At 41.6% G+C, this 17,921-nt stretch overlaps 1 long non-coding RNA gene across 1 annotated transcript in view; it reads right to left on the bottom strand.

The window, feature by feature from the left end:
* Positions 1-216: 216 nt before the first annotated feature.
* The window catches only part of LOC120537852, a 29,209-nt gene continuing 11,504 nt past the window's right edge, over positions 217-17,921 (bottom strand). The window contains exon 4 of the long non-coding RNA XR_005635398.1: positions 217-243. This is a non-coding gene — a long non-coding RNA (uncharacterized LOC120537852). The remainder of the gene's footprint in view (positions 244-17,921) is intronic.

Below are 17,921 nucleotides of genomic sequence, written 5' to 3'. Positions count from 1 at the left end.
AAAAAAAAAACTCCAGACGGCTGGAGAAAAAATAAAATCTGCAGGGGCTGCAGACCATGAGACCACCCAGCCCCCTCTAGGCATTCTACCTAACATAAATGATCAGTCCTCAAATTATTCAGGGTTCTCATGGAAGGACTTGATGATGACAGTCATGTGGACTTCTGGCCTTTAATCCATCAATGTAGGGACATCACGGTGCTTTGATCATGTGGTGGTGGCGCAGGTCGCCAGACCAGAAAACTGAAAAGAGAACAGAAGAGAGAGGAGGGGTTAGTACGGATTTTGGAGCCACCATGAATAGTAATGATAATTATTTGAATATACAGAGCATCAGGATTAAACTAAAATGAAGTTATGAGAAAGCCATGTTAAAGTAATGAGTTTTTAGCAGTTTGTTAAGTTCTCCACCATATGCCGAATTTCTATCAGTAAACTGTTCCAGATTTTTGGCGCATAACAGCAGAAGGACGCCCGCCTCAGTACTTCTTTTAAGTTTAGCTCTTGGAATTCTAAGCAGACCCTCATTTGAAGATCTAAGGTTACGATTTGGAGTGTAAGGTGAGAGGCATTCAGAGATATAATGATGGAGCAGATTATTGAAGGCTTTGTGAACCGTCAGCAGGATTGTAAAGTCAATTCTAAATGGCACAGGTAACCAGTGTAGAGATGCTAGAACTGGGGTGATGTGCTCAGATTTTCTTTTCACAGCTCAAATTCTAGCAGCTCCATTCTCCACTTGTAATCGATTGATATCTTTTTCTGGGCAGTCCTGAGAGGAGTGTGTTACAGTAATCCAGCTGACTGAAAACAAAAGTGTGAACTCATTTCTCAGCATCTTGCAGAGTTATAAGAGGTCTGACTTTTGCTTTAAGTGAAAAAATGCTGTCCTAGTAATATGTGAATTAAAATTTAGGTCAGAGTCAATAGTTACCCATAAATTCTTTACCTCTTCTTTAACCATCTTCTTCATTAGTGACCAGTTTTTGCTGTTAATTAAATTATTTTGCCTTTGTTTTAATTAACTTGACTCAGGCCCCTTCGTTGTCCCTTTTAATTTTATTAGTAGCCAAACAATAAAGAGACACAAAACAAGGCCCAATATATCCAGCTCACCTGTGCCCATCACACAATATCTAAAAATAAAGAAAGGTGATGGTCTCGATAAAGTTGATCTCTCAGGTAACCAAAACATTTTGACTGTGTTCTTAGAAGAAAAAAAAAAAATCAATCAACAGTTTTGGAAATGTGTGGTTTGGCAGAATGAGAGCAGCAACAAGCCATGGAATTAAATAACGGGTTTAATTTAACAGCAAGAATCAGCTTCTCATTAAGGAATTGGTTGGAGTGAAATTGGTGGGAGTTTGAAATCTCAATTTAGCTGGTCATCAGTTGGCTCGTTTCACATCTCATTTCTGCTTGACTGTCATTTAATGAAGAGGTTAGGAGCGCACACTGATACAGTGCATTGTCGTACCCAACACACGACAAACCAACTCAGGATCCAGATTATGACCCGAGTGCAGCCATGCAACGGATGATGAGGAGGAGTATAGGAACCTAATCAAGGACTTTGTTAAATGGTGCGACTCAAACCACTTACACCTGAACACCAGCAAAACCAAGGAGATGGTGGTGGATTTTAGGAGGCCCAGGCTCCTCATGGACCCCGTGATCATCAGAGGTGACTGTGCAGAGGGTGCAGACCTATAAATACCTGGGAGTACAGCTGGATGATAAACTGGACTGGACTGCCAATACTGATGCTCTGTGTAAGAGAGGACAGAGCCAACTATACTTCCTTAGAAGGCTGGCGTCCTTCAACATCTGCAATGAGATGCTGCAGATGTTCTACCAGACGGTTGTGGTGAGCGCCCTCTTCTACGCGGTGGTGTGCTGGGGAGGCAGCATAAAGAAGAAGGACACCTCACGCCTGGACAAACTGGTGAGGAAGGCAGGTTCTACTGTAGGCACGGAGCTGGACAGTTTGACATCTGTGGCAGAGCGACGGGCGCTGAGCAGACTCCTGCCAATCATGGAGAATCCACTGCATCCACTGAACAGGATCATCTCCAGACAGAGGAGCAGCTTCAGAGACAGACTGCTGTTACCGTCCTGCTCCACTGACAGACTGAGGAGACCCCACACTATGCGACTCTTCAATTCCACCTGGGGGAGTAAACGTTAACATTATACAAAGTTATTGTCTGTATACCTGCATTGTTATCACTCTTTAATTTAATATTGTTCTTTATCAGTATGCTGCTGCTGGAGTTTGTGAATTTCCCCATTAGATTAATAAAGTATCTATCTATCTATCTATCTATCTATCTATCTATCTATCTATCTATCTATCTATCTATCTATCTATCTATCTATCTATCTATCTATCTATCTATCTATCTATCTATCTATCTATCTATCTATCTATCTAAGCACCACACTAGTTCAGATGTAGTAGAACAGTGTGAGGCTTTTTTTATGGTGGCTGGAGTGCCACTTCTGCCACCAACCCCCAGGTTTTTCCCTGCAGGTTGGAGGGCCTGCACACAGGGATGGATGCAGATTAACATCATGTCCATGATGGAGCAATTGCAGGTTAAGGGCCTTGCTCAAGGGCCCAACAGAGCAGAGACCCTTATGGGATTCGAACTGGCAGCCTTCCGATTGCCAGTGCAGAACCCTAACCTCAGAGCCACCACTTCACCTGGCATTAAATGAAGAAAGGAATAAATTCAGAGGACTGAATCCTTTAAAACAGGGCTATTAAAATGAAAGGAAAAGAAGTGAATTAGCAGTGAAAACTGGTCACTGATTAGGAAAACGGTCAGAATGAAAACCTGCAGCCACTGTGGCCTTCCAGGACCAGAGTTCGAGACCCCTGGTCTAATGAATTTTGTTCATTTCATTTGTGAATGAGTCACTGTGTGAGAAACAGCCTGCCGATTCTCATTTGTTTTATTCACAAATGAATCACTATTCCAAAAATCAGTCCAATGATTCTTGTTTTATTTGATCCATAAACGAATCATAAGTTACAAAATTCTCATTCACTTGTAATTCTGTAATATCTTGGGTTCATACTCTCTGCGATGAACTACAAATCAAAGCAAATTTAAGAATCGATGCATTTGTTGCCTTGAGCATAAAATCAATTTTCATTTGACGTATTCCCTAACCCTTACCCTAACTCATATTCCAAAACCCACCCAAAAACATAAAGGATATGAAAGAAATGCTAAAAATATTCAAGAAAAAACAGAATCCTAACAATCTCAGTTGAGTGCCCACAACGGCCCCTGGTTTCCTGGCTCATGTGAGCCCCTGCCTTATAATTAAAGGGCTGGGACATCCATAACGACTTCTGGATTGTCTCATTTACTGCATGTACCAATGCTGCCCTGTTTATTAATGATAGTTCACCATTCAACACTGCTATCCCATCTAGACTGGTGGATAATTTTGTATACTTGATGTGTCTCTCATCCTTTGTAAATGCATACTGGATTTTCTAACAAGCAGGCTTCAGTTTGTTAAAAGAGGTAATGGCTCCTCTAACATTTGCATGATTAGTACTGGGATTCCACAGGACTGTGCACAATTTTCTTCTTCTTTCGGTTGCTCCTGTTAGAGGTTGCCACAGCAGATCATCTTCTTCCATATCTTTCTGTCTTCATCATCTTGCTCTGTCACACCCCATCGCCGTCATGTCCTTTCTCACCACATCCATAAACCTTCTCTTAGGCCTTCCTCTTCTCCTCTTACCCGTTAGCTCTATCCCTAGCACCCTTCTCTCATTATACTCAGCATTTCTCCTCTGCACATGTCCAAACCAACACAATCTCGCCTCTCTGATTTTGTCTCCCAACAGTCCAACTTGAGCTGACCCTCTAATGTCCTCATTTCTAATCCTGTCCATCCTCGTCACACCCACTGCAAATCTTAGCATCTTTAACTCTGCCACCTCCAGCTCTGTCTCCTGTGCCACCGTCTCCAGCCCATATAACATAGCTGGTCTCACTACCGTCCTGTAGACCTTCCCTGTCACTCTTGCTGATACTCGTCTGTCCCAAATCACTCCTGACACTCTTCTCCACCCTGCCTGCACTCTCTTCTTCACTTCTCTTCCACAATCCCCATTACTCTGTATTTAAACTCATCCACCTTCACCCTCCCTCATCCTCACCATTCCACTGACCTCCCACTCATTCACACACATGTATTCTGTCTTGGTGGTCCTACTGGTGGCCTACATTATTCACTATTTTTACTTACAACTGTGTTGCGAACCAGGAAAACAACCAGCATCATCAAATTTTCTGATGATATCTCAGTTATTGAGGAGATGAGTATGTCTGCAGGAAAGAGGTGATGGATCTGATGGTACGGTGCCAGGTTAACAATCGCTCACGAATTACGAGGGACGTTTAGAGTTTTTAACTCTATTTATTAGTAATTTCACTTTTCTACATAGTCACCTTCCTTTGTGATGCAATTTTCCCAGCGTCGTATCAACTTTTTAATGCCCAATTGCTACTCTTCCTGCCTTAACTGTTTCCAACGAAAGTGCAGAAACTTTTTGAACATCCCTCGTATCAGTAAATCAAAATAGATGAATGCAGATCTGAATTGGAGGAACACATCAAAGAGCACTGCACATTGTTGAGAAGGCAATAGAGAGAATTAACATCTTTGACGTCCTTGGCATTTACATCAGTGAGGACCTGACATGGTCTCAAAAACACCACCAAGCTTGTTAAGAAACCCCAAAAACATCTGTACTTCCTGAAAAGGTTAAGGAAATTAGGTGTGTTAGCAAGGATGCTTACCAGTCTTTACAGGTGTCCTATCAAGAACTTCCTGACCATAGTGAAAAGCAATTGATCATTTGGTCGATATCCATCCATCCATCCATTATCCAACCCGCTATATCGTAATTATAGGATCACGGGGGTATGCTGGAGCCAATCCCAGCCAACGCAGGGCGTAAGGCAGGAAACAAACCCTGGGCTGGGCCCTCACAGACACACACACACACACACACACACACCAAGCACACACTAGGGACAATTTAGAATCGCCATATGTTTTGATAAAACAGTGCCAAATTTAAATGCACCATGTGCTTATGTATACCAGTGCAATGTAGTTAACATGTTGGTTTGGTTTTAATTTTAGTACAAATAAACTTCCATATGTAATAACAGTTTTACTGTGCATATTATGACAATAAACATTAAATTGAAATCTAAAAATTTTCTAATGGGGGCAATTGGATGCCATCTAGTGGCCCACATGAATAAAACATTTATTAAAAAAAGATTTTCAAGCCACATGAGTGGGTGTGTGTATGTGCCCTGCGCTGGGCTGGTTTTGTTTCCTGCCTTGCACCCTGTGCTGGCTGGGATTGGCTCCAGCAGACCCCCGTGACCCTGAGTTAGGATATAGCAGGTTGGATGATGGATGGATGGATGGATGATATTATTCAAAAATGCACTAAACAGTAAAAATATTTACTTTTTTCTTGTACTAAGATTTTGTTTTTCATATGTGACTAAAAATAAAATTGTGGGACACCCATAAAAGACTTAATTTAATTTAATTAAAATGCAATTAAATTCAGTGCTATACAGATTAATTCTATTAAATTCAATTGCAATTCAATTAAAATTCTAACCAGTTTAACTATGGAAAGAAAGTGACACATCATATAAAAGTTGATTAAAGTATGTAGGATAATAGCTATCATTGGAGAAAGTTTCAAATTGGAATTGGAATTTTTTTTAATCATTCATAACCTGTCATGCCCTTTGCTGATGCAATGATATGTCACTTTGGTAGTTCCCAGCACCTTTGCAGTATAAGGCAGCACATGTCAGAGCCACAGAAATAGACCAGAACTTTCTGGAAAACGTTGTCACAGTGCCACTTGAAATGCAGCATGTAAATGATCTGTCTGATTGGATTAAAAAAAAAAAACAGAAGTGCCAACCTTTAACTAAATAGTTAGGTTGATTGTAAAGGAGATGAGAATGACTGAGTTCTTTGATTGAGTCGTGATGGTCAAGGGCACTGAAGTTACTCATTCACAAATAGCTGAGTTTGATCATTGAGAGCCTACAGACGGCCATCATGCAGTGTTATGGTCCTGATTTTAATGTTTAGCTATACAGTTCATCATCTATCTATTGTGGAGCCGACCCGGACACAGACAGGCGGACATGTTGTTCATCAAACCACCACACATTTTATTTTCAACTGTTTACAAATATGGTCACTCAGACCCAGTCCACTAGTGCACAAAACACCCCAAACACAGTCCTGGCCACAAATGCCTCTTCTTCAGGCCGCCTCCACTCTCCTCTCTTGCCTTGTCCTTTCACCCGACTCTAGCCTCGAATGAAGGGAGACGGCCCCTTTTATCCATGACCCGGATGAGCTCCAGGTGCCGGCTGACCTCCCGATAGCTCTCCAGGTATCGTCCTTATTCTTCCCCCCAGCACTTCCTGGTGTGGCGGAAGTGCCGAGGTAACAGGTCCCCAAGACATTGGGGCGCCTCTTGGGGGTGACAACGGGCCCCTACAGGGTGGGGCTTCCATGCCCTCAACCCGTGGCCCCCAGAGCAACCAGGAAGGCGGCCCCCACGTGATCCAGGGTGGGCCTTGACCCTCTTCCGGTCCCTCATGGCGTCCCAGCCGGGTCGTTGCCCCTGGCATCCCTGACACTATCTATTACTATACTGTTCATTATTGTATTCATATCTATCTGTCTATCTATTGCTATACTGTTTATCATTATGTTCATATCTATCTATCTATCTATCTATCTATTAAATAATGCCTTATCTATCTATCTATCATATAGTGCCCTTCACATCTATCTATCTATCTATCTATCTATCTATCTATCTATCTATCTATCTATCTATCTATCTATCTATCTATCTATCTATCTATCTATCTATCTATCTATCTATCTATCATTATTATATAGTGCTTTTAATTATCTATCTATCATTATTATATAGTGCCTTTCATTATCTATCTATCTATCTATCTATCTATCTATCTATCTATCTATCATTATAAATGTGTTCATAATTCCATTATTTTACTAGTAACAGTTTATTATACAGTATCCCATAAATATCTAAGCATATCATTAATACAACCCCATTTCCAAAATAGTTGGGATGCTGTGTACAATGTAAATAAAAGAAATGCAATGATTTGCAAATCTAATAAACCCATATTTTATTAACAATAGATCACAGAAAACATAAACTGCTGAAAGTGACATTTTTACTATTTCATGAAAAATATTTCATATCTTAAAAGATTTTCCGAAGGGGCAACAAAAGGCTGGAATAGTAAGTGGTACTTTAAAGAAACAGCTGGAGGAGCATTTTACAATGAATTACTGTAGGTGAACTGGCAACAGGTCAGTGACATGATTGGCTATGAAAAGAGCATCTTAGACAGGCAGAGTCCATCAGAAATAGCGATGAGCAGAGGTTCATCAATCTGCGCAAAAAAAAAAAGTCGTCTACAAATTGTGGAACGATTTCAGACAATTGATCCTCAAAGTAAAATTGTGAAGACTTTGAATATCTCATAATCTACAGTACATATTATCATCAAAAGATTCGGATAATCTGGAGAGAAATCTCTGTGCGCAAAGGACAAGGCCGAAAATCAGTTTTGGATGCCCGTGATCTTCAGGCTGCACTGCATTAAAAACAGGCCTGATGCTGTCATGGAAATCACTGCATGGGCTCAGGAAGTCATTGTCTGTGAACACATTTCACGGTGCCATTCACACATGCAGGTTAAAACTCTATCATGCGAAGAAGAAGCCATATGTGAACAGGGTCCAGAAATGCCGCTTATCATCTCTGGGTCAAAGCTCATTCAAAATGGACTTAGGACAAAATGAAAAACTGTTCTGCGGTCAGGCTAATTGAAATTTTAAATTATTTTTGGAGAACATGGGCACCGTGTCCTCAGGACTAAAGAGGAGTGGGACCATCAGCACTCATTTCAAAAGCCTGCATCTCTGATGGTATGGTGATGCCTACGGAATTGGCAGCTTGCTCATCTGGAAAGGCACCATCAGATCTGAAAGGTATATATGGGTTTTAGAGCAACATCTGCTCCCATCCAGATGATGTCTTTTTCAGGGAAGGTCTTGCATATTTCAGCAAGACAACGCTAAATCACATAATCTATCTCTTACAACAGCCCATCTTAAGTTTGCCAGTGAACACTAGGGTCTGTACATGTGCCTTCTTGAGCTGGGGGACCTTGTGGGCACTGCAAGATTTCAATCGAGTATGGTGTAGTTTGTTACCAAAAGTGTTCTTGGTGACTGTGGTCCCAGCTGCCTTCAGATCATTAACAAGCTCCTCCCATGTAGGTTTGGGCTGATCCCTCACCTTTCTCATGATCATCCATAAGATAAAATCTTGCATGGAGCTCCAGACTGAGGGTGAGATGATGGTCATTTTATATGTCTTCCATTTCCAAATAATTGTACCAACTTTTTTGCTGTTGGTCTTGTCGCCCATTCCAGCCTTGTGCAGGTCTACAATCTTTTCCCTGATCTCCTCTGACAGCTCTTTGGGTGTTGCCCATGGTGGTGGAGAGGTTAGAATGGAAGAAACTGATTCTGTGGACAGGACACATCACGAGTTCAGATCCGCAGTACCTGCAATTGATTGATTGATTGATTGTAATCTGTGTGCCACATGGGCACACAGCCAATCTGTGGGAGCCAGAAGTCTGGCTGGGTAGTAGGGGATCACATACTTATTTCACTCAATGACATGCCAATCAATTTATAACTATTATGTAATGCGTTTTTTCAGGATTTATGGTTGATATTCTGTCTCTCTCCAATAAAATGAAACTACTATAAAAATTAAAGACTCTTCATTTTTTTGTAAGTGAGCAAACGTACAAATTCAGCAGGGGATCAAATAGTTATTTCCCCCAACTGTATTTCTTCTTAATGATATTCTAGAGCAGGGGTCTCCAACATGTCGCTCGTGAGTTACGGGTATCTCGCAGCCCCTTTCCAAGTAGCTTGCCAAAGGGTTAATGAATCCGGCATAAATCTGAAAACTTGATTAGTCAAATTAGAGGTGGGCGATCATTCCAAAAAATCAAATCACGATCCTTTTAACACAAAATCACGATCCACAATCTGAATTGCAATCTCTCTTTTCTATGTGGCATACACTTCAGAGGATATCCGGACTCAGACTCATCAAGACCTAAGTAACGCTTTATTTTAAATATCAAACAAACTTTCAATTGTTCTCTTGTTTGCTAGCTAAGCGGAGTTAAGGAACGTGCCACGAAGCCGGCTGCGTGAGTCTCGGATTCACGTAAATAAATCGATTACCGCAAGTAAACTCTGATACATAGCGAAATGAGAGAATGTTCTAGCAAATTATAGAAAAAAATACCGATTAAAATCCGTTAAGTAGTTCTCTCGTGAAAAGCGGGCAGACATACAGACAGAGTTTTCTATTTTATATATTAGTAAACCTTCAAAATAATATGCAGTTAAAGAATCAACAGCATTCTCAGCATTTCTGGAGCTTAGTTGAGCCACATAAATAGAAGAATCTTCACCAAGCAGCTCTGAAAATGTCTGCTTTGTTTGGGTCTCCATACCTCTGTGAGTCTGACATGAATGTCATGAAGTCAAAGGTCAGAACAAGACTTGTAACGGCCGACACCTTTCCCAGCCGGCAGCTACACCTCTAAGACCTGCGGCCTGGATAATTTACTGAGGTTAATCTAAACATATCAAGCCGTACCTCTAACAAATAAACTTTTCCCCACAGTCGACGGTGTAAACAAAAGCACAAAAGAAAAGCGGATGTAAAAATAAGTAATTAATTATATTAAATAAAAAAATAACAAATTTCACAAACAAAAATAAATCTGTACATATAAATATGTATATACTGTAATCCCTCCTCGATCGCGGGGGTTGCGTTACAGAACCCCACGCGATAGATGAAAATCCGCGAAGTAGAAACCATATGTTTGTGTAGTTATTTTTATATATTTTAAGCCCTTATAAACTCTCCCACACTGTTAACATTATTAGAGCCCTCTAGACATGAAATAACACCCTTTAGTCAAAAGTTTAAACTGTGCTCCATAAGACAGAGATGACAGTTCTTTCTCTAAAAGAATGCAAACATATCTTCTCTTCAAAGGAGTGCACACGTCAGGAGCAGAGAATTTCAGAGAGAGAGAGAGAAAAGCAAACAATCAAAAAACCAATACGTGCTTTTGTGCTTTTAAGTATGCCGAAGCACCGCGATAAAGCGCCATTTTTTAGAGGAGCGTCCATATCTTCTAGGCAAACAGCCAATATGCAAACAGCCCCTCCGTCAGGCAGAGAGAGTGAGAGAGATAGAGAGAAGCAAACAATCAAGCACCGCACGGGAAGCATATCGTATATCATTGAGGAGTTTTAGTTAATATGTAATACGTGCTCTGATTGGGTAGCTTCTCAGCCATCTGCCAATAGTGTCCCTTGTATGAAATCAACTGGGCAAACCAACTGAGGAAGCGTGTAGCATAAATTAAAAGACCCATTGTCCGCAGAAATCCACGAACCAGCAAAAATCCGTGATATATATTTAGATATGCTTACATTTAAAATCCGCGATAGAGTGAAGCCGCGAAAGTCGAAGCGCGATATAGCGAGGGATCACTGTACCTCCACCAATCTAACACCATTTAAACAATAACAAAAACCCTCCCTTGCCCCAGTAACATATAACGGACACAAAACACAGTTAGTAATAAATGAACACGGAAAATGACAATGATATTGAACTTGAGTCCGAGTGCACAATTGTCCTGAATGCGGACGACTGGTTAACTGACATGAGAAACGTTTGTATTTACAGGTCCAAATGGAATAACCTCACTGTGAATCCTCTGCGCGTGGTTGATGATGTCGTCCGACCCCGGGGTCTCTCGTGATGAGGGAATTCAAGTAAGTCCGGCGGGATGAAAAACAAACTGGATGTGGAAAACAGCAGGTAAGCTAGAACATTAGAACATTAGAACACTCTGGACGAGAACAGGCCATTCAGCCCAACAAAGCTCGCCAGTCCTATCCACTTGTTTCCTCCAAGAAAACATCGTCAAGTTTTGAAAGTCCCTAACGTCTTACTGTCTACCACACTACTTGGTCGCTTATTCCAAGTGTCTGTTGTTCTTTGTGTAAAGAAAAACTTCCTAATGTTTGTGCAAAATTTACCCTTCACAAGTTTCCAACTGTGTCCCCGTGTTCTTGATGAGCTCATTTTAAAATACAAGTCTCGATCCACTGGACTAGTTCCCTTCAGAATTTTAAACACTTCAATCAGGTCACCTCTTAATCTTCTTTTGCTTAAACTGTAAAGGCTCAGCTCTTTTAATCTTTCCTCATAACTCATCCCCTGTAGCCCTGAATCAGCCAAGTCGCTCTTCTCTGGACCTTCTCTTGTGCTGTTATGTCCTTTTTGCAGCCTGGAGACCAAAACTGCACACAGAACTCCAGATGAGGCCTCACCAGTGTGTTATAAAGGTTGAGCAGAACCTCCTTGGACTTGTACTCCAATCGTGGATATTCGTTGTTGTGCAAAATGATCCTCCTTCTCTCTCCTTCCTCCTTCCATTTTCATTTTGTAAAAGTAGCTCTCAGGGGAAAAAAGGTTGGAGACGGACTACTCTAAACAGTTGATTTAGGTCAATCTAAGGTTTTGTGGAGGTCTTGAATGGTTTTATTCTTATGTTAAAGCCTCATGATGGCTTTGTTGACATTCATTGTCACAGCTCTTAAACTCATGTTGAACAAATGGAAGCTACAGACTCCAAAGGATAGAAGCAAGCCGAAGCTGGCTGTAGTTTGGTTGGTCAGTTTGGCTTTGGTAATGCAATTGAAAGAAGAAGTGAGAGTGTGAGATACGAAGGTAGAGTAAAGTTGTAGAAGGCATACTGAGAGTCACCTTCAAAGATGAGATGTCTTTATGGGAAGGAGCGCCAGTCAAGAGAGGTTCAGACATGCAAAAATACAGAGTAAAGGAGCTGAAGGTGCATGTGGGACAAGAACATTAGAACAATCTAGATGAGGGCATGCAATTTAGCTCAACAAACCTTGCCAGTCCTATTCATTTAATTCTTCCAAAATAACATCAAGTCGAATTTTGAAGTTCATCTGTCTACCACACTGCTTGGTCTCTTATCCCATGCCTCTGTGGTTCTTTGTGTGAAGAAAAACTTCTTAATGTTTGTGTGAAATTTAGCCTTCACAAGTTTCCAACTGTGTTCCCGTGTTCTTGATGAACTTATTTGGAAGTCACCATCTTGATCCACTGGACTAATTCCCTTCACTAATTTTAAACACTTCAATCCGATCTCTTCATTTCCTTTTTCTCATCTCTGTAATCAGCCTAGTTGTTCTTCTCAGGACCTTCTCTAGTGCTGTTATGTCCTTTTTGTAGCCTGGAGACCAAAACTGCACACAGGACTCCAGATGAGGCCTCACCAGTGTGTTATAAACCTTGAGCAGACCCTCCTTGGACTTGTACTCCACACATCAGGGCGCTATATAACATGACATTCTGTTAACCTTCTTAATGGCTTCTGAACAGTTCTGTCTGCCAGTTGGAAATGATGAGTCCACTACGAAGTCCTTCTCACGTGGTGTACTTTCCATCTTCAGACCTCCCATATTGTATTCAACCCTAACATTTTGACTTCCTGTGTGTAATTCTTTACATTTACTGACATTAAATTTCACCTCCCACAAATCTGCCCAAGCCTGGATGCTGTCCAAGTGGCTCTGTGATGATTCAACAGATTGTAGATTATCTGCCAGTCCTCCTAGCTTGGTGTCATCTGCAAACTTAGCCAACTCATCTGAACCCATGCTGACTGTTCAGTAAAAGTCATTTTCCTGCCATGTGTTGCTCAATCTTTCCCTTAGTATTTCCTTCCATTATTTTACCTGTGATGCATATTAAGGTTACTGGCCTATAGTTGCTTAGATTTGCTCAACCTTTCTTTTTGAATAACGAGATCATATTTGATATTTTCCAGTCCTTCAGAATTTCCCCAGTGCCCAGTGACTTTCTAAAAATATACATCAAGAGTTTCTATCTGTACTCGCTAACCTCCTTAAGCACTTGTGGATAAATATTATCTGATCCTGGTGGTTTGTTTGAGTTCAGCCTGTTTAATCAGAGCAGCACTTCTCTCTCTACTATTTCTAAATCCCTCAGTGCCTCCTTAGTAGTCCCTGTTACTGCTGGGAGGTTATCCACTTCCTCACTTCCTCTGTGAAGACCTCAGAAAAAAAAGCAAGTTCAGAGCCTCTGCTACTTCACTGACTGTATTTTTAATTCATCTCTACTGTTTCTGATATAATTATTATTATTGTCATCATCATTATTATTATTATTATTATTATTACTAGGGGGTTCCCCCCGGCCTGCGTTACGCACCAGTCACGTCACGTCTCTGCTGCTCGTGTTGTGAAGAAGGGGGCTGAACACACCCCAAGGAGACGCGGTTGCTCCTCCGACACCTCCTCCTGGGAAACAAATACAGTTTTTCTTTACCTCCTCTTTGCTCGATCAGCTGCTGGCTTGCTGCTGTACCTCGTGATCTGCATCGCGCACAGCGCTTCAAACATTTAAAAACCTGTACAGCAGCTGTCCTACTCTTTGTCTTTTATTGCTGGCCCCTGGTGTGGTTAAATCTTTTTGGCACAAAGTCTCATCTCGAAGGACGTGAGTTCTTGATATTTTTTAGTTTATGATTTAAAACAGAATAAGAATCTGAACATCTAACAACATCACATTAAAGTTCGATAAATTCTGAAAAGAATGATATCAAACATATATATATATGTTACGGCCAATACCCGAAGTTCGTCCAGCTCCCGAATTGGCTGGCCATTTCGCATTTTGGCCATGAGGTGTGGCCAAAGTCCGAATTACTAGAAACAAGCAGTGTATATGCTACTTTGGCCATCCATTTCGCGAAGTGGCAAGAACTCCCCGGCCAAAATTCGATGTGCTGATGTAAGACTGTCCGCGGGCCTTGTTCAGAAAGCGGACGCCTCTTGAGATGGCCTTCCCCTCGCCCAAACACTAACCTTAAGGTCAATAAAATAGGTCCCTGATGTTAAGTCACTATTTTAGGGCTAAAATGATAACAGAAATGTGAAACCTACTTATATACCTAATCTTAACTATTGTGCAACAACAACCAAGAGGCGTCCTCTTTCTGGACAAGAGCCCCCAAGGCTACACTCGATGCAATTGCACTACTAAGTGCACAACAAATCACTGCTCGTGCATTTTTTCTTGCGACTTTGGCCGATCGCCCCATGCTGTTTTGCAAACTGGCTGGCCAAATCCCGAAATCAAGGAAAAGATCGGACATTGGCCAGTCAATTTACAGCGTTCATTGGCCATTTCCCAATTTGGCCGGAAACTTCCCGCTTTGGCCAATTTCGGGTTTGGGCCATAACATATATATAGGTTTTAAAATAAGCCTGATTTAAAGCGTGACAAAAAAGTCACATAAAAACGTGACATAAAATTGTTGCACTTTTAGGCTTAGGATTTTATACACTCACCTAAAGGATTATTAGGAACACCTGTTCAATTTCTCATTAATGTAATTATCTAATCAGCCAATCACATGGCAGTTGCTTCAATGCATTTAGGGGTGTGGTCCTGGTCAAGACAATCTCCTGAAGTCCAAACTGAATGTCAGAATGGCAAAGAAAGGTGATTTAAGCAATTCTGAGCGTGGCATGGTTGTTGGTGCCAGATGGGCCGGTCTGAGTATTTCACAATCTGCTCAGTTACTGGGATTTTCACGCACAACCATTTCTAGGGTTTACAAAGAATGGTGTGAAAAGGGAAAAACATCCAGTATGCGGCAGTCCTGTGGGCGAAAATACCTTGTTGATGCTAGAGGTCAGAGGAGAATGGGCCGACTGATTCAAGATGATAGAAGAGCAACTTTGACTGAAATAACCACTCGTTACAACCGAGGTATGCAGCAAAGCATTTGTGAAGCCACAACACGCACAACCTTGAGGCGGATGGGCTACAACACCAGAAGACCCCACCGGGTACCACTCAGCTCCACTACAAATAGGAAAAAGAGGCTATAATTTGCACAAGCTCACCAAAATTGGACAGTTGAAGACTGGAAAAATATTGCCTGGTCTGATGAGTCTCGATTTCTGTTGAGACATTCAAATGGTGGAGTCAGAATTTGGTGTAAACAGAATGAGAACATGATCCATCATGCCTTGTTACCACTGTGCAGGCTGGTGGTGGTAGTGTAATGGTGTGGGGGATGTTTTCTTGGCACACTTTAGGCCCCTCAGTGCCAATTGGGCATCGTTTAAATGCCACGGGCTACCTGAGCATTGTTTCTGACCATGTCCATCCCTTCATGACCACCATGTACCCATCCTCTGATGGCTACTTCCAGCAGGATAATGCACCATGTCACAAAGCTCGAATCATTTCAAATTGGTTTCTTGAACATGACAATGAGTTCACTGTACTAAAATGGCCCCCACAGTCACCAGATCTCAACCCAATAGAGCATCTTTGGGATGTGGTGGAACGGGAGCTTCGTGCCCTGGATGTGCAGCCCACAAATCTCCATCAACTGTAAGATGCTATCCTATCAATATGGGCCAACATTTCTAAAGAATGCTTTCAGCACCTTGTTGAATCAATGCCACGTAGAATTAAGGCAGTTCTGAAGGCGAAAGGGGGTCAAACACCGTATTAGTATGGTGGTCCTAATAATCCTTTAGGTGAGTGTATATAGAGAGAGTAGATTAGAGGTGCCCCTTCAGTCTTAGCTTTTAAATGCAGGCTGAGGACTCACAATGTTTGTTTAGCATACCCTGACTAGAGATTTTGTTTTACTGTGCACACTGCATTTCTCTTTGTTAATCGTTTGTACAGAAATATAAATAACACAGTATTTTTAAAATATTACTAACACTTCTCTGTTCTAAATCTCTTTTCAGTATCTGGATGGGGCAGTTGGTGCCACTGCTCTCCTGCCAAGCTGCTCTCCTGCATATAGAAAATTCATCTTGAATAAAGGAGTGTTAGAATCATCGGATGCAAAGATTCTCTCATCAGATTGGACGGCCAGCACAGATTTCAAAATAGAAAATCCAGGAGCAGGTAGACGGCCAGCTGGCTGTGGTGACTTTGTTTATTGACTTTCTCTTTTATGTTGTCATCTCCTCCATTGTGAATTAACCATAGCTCATTGTTTAATTAAAGGACAGGTAGTGCTGGTTTCCATTTTTGTTTCAGCTTCTATGTTCTCCTCAGTGAGTTTTAACAAATCTGTCTTTATATGAGTACCAGTTCTGTATTTACTAACTAGTCTCGTCTATACATTTATTTTAACTGAGAATTGTTCACAGAGATCTGCATCTGCACTCATTGAAGAGTCAAGTCAAGTCAATTTGGGGATCATGCACTGGTACCCTACGTTGCCACGCCCACCACATGACGAAATAGCTCGGGATCCCGGTTGGCAACCCCCCCAGGCAGACACTCAGTTCCAGTCCCACCCTCCAGAAATGACCCTCCATCTGCCGCAGCCAGGTGTTATGTGTTTGACTCCTTGGCCTGGTCCAGCCACTCGGGTCCCCAACAATGAGGATCCTACGAGCCGGATCACCCTCGGGGAAACGTGCCACCTGGCCGTAGTACTGTAACTGACATTCCCTCACAATGCAGGTCACGTGCCTCATTCGGGACTCCATGAGCAGCACAAAGTCAAACCAACGGTACCCAAGGATTCTCTGAAGAGACACACATGAAGGAGTCCAGTCTTCATCTTAGGTCACTGGCTAGCATTCATGTCTATACAGAAATAAGTGGTATTGTATTGTGAATGGCTACGTCATATGCATTTTAGTGTGGACAGAGATACTTTTATAAATGGTGTGAAAACGGTAATGGTGGATGGAGATCTTTTTTGTTTAAAAATATGGTACCACTCTTAAATAAAAATATAGTAGGATGGACTTAGGTCACTTAAAGACGCAACCCGCAGTCTCTTTAAAGCTTATTAGAGATGGCTGCAAGCCTTCATTTACCTTACCGTCTTCTTTAATGAAATTTAAGGATTGTAAGCACAGCTCAAAGCAAAGTTCCAAAGGGTGCCTTTTGAATACTCTTGGATAACAGCAGGTCCAAAGACCTCTAGTATAACTTTTAGGGTTTACCTTTCCTGCTTGTTGACCTAAATTTGGGTTGCCACTTCAGGTTAGCCTAACTGAAACGGTGGACAGCGAGTTCAAACAAAGGGAAGCAGCCCCCTTGTTTGTTCAGATCAAACTCCATTTGTACAAAGGTCCTGCTGAGTTGGTTTCCATTCAGTCCGCCAGGTCAGTGTCACTTTGCTGTACTATGCTATATTTTGTGTGTCCTGCATGATGAATGGAGGTTAGAGTTGAACTTGCCAAAAATGAGCTTCTGCTGTAGCCATACAGTGGTCAGCGTGAGCTGCGTCTTTGTGTAGTTGACCCTCAATAAGCCTTATAAAAGAATCAATATGGAATCTTTTCACCCACTATTGCCCAGTATGTTTTCAGCATGGTTTTACAATGGCATTACAAAGAGGATTTGGATACATTTCATTAAAAAGGACTCTGTGATGAGACGCATGTGGGGTCCATGGCAATGTGTAGTTTTCAATAAATAAAAATGCTAAACATGGAAAATATTTGGAAAAGCAGAGATATCAGCCTCGCTACTAAATGCAGGCTAGTCCGTGCAATTGTTTTTCGAATAACCATGTATGGATGTGAAAGTTGGACCCTGAAAAAAGCCGACAGAA

Source organism: Polypterus senegalus, chromosome 10 (assembly GCF_016835505.1).
Source record: "Polypterus senegalus isolate Bchr_013 chromosome 10, ASM1683550v1, whole genome shotgun sequence".
NCBI lineage: Eukaryota > Metazoa > Chordata > Cladistia > Polypteriformes > Polypteridae > Polypterus > Polypterus senegalus.
Note: the sequence above shows the minus strand (reverse complement) of the source record. Positions and strands in the feature narration are given on the sequence as shown.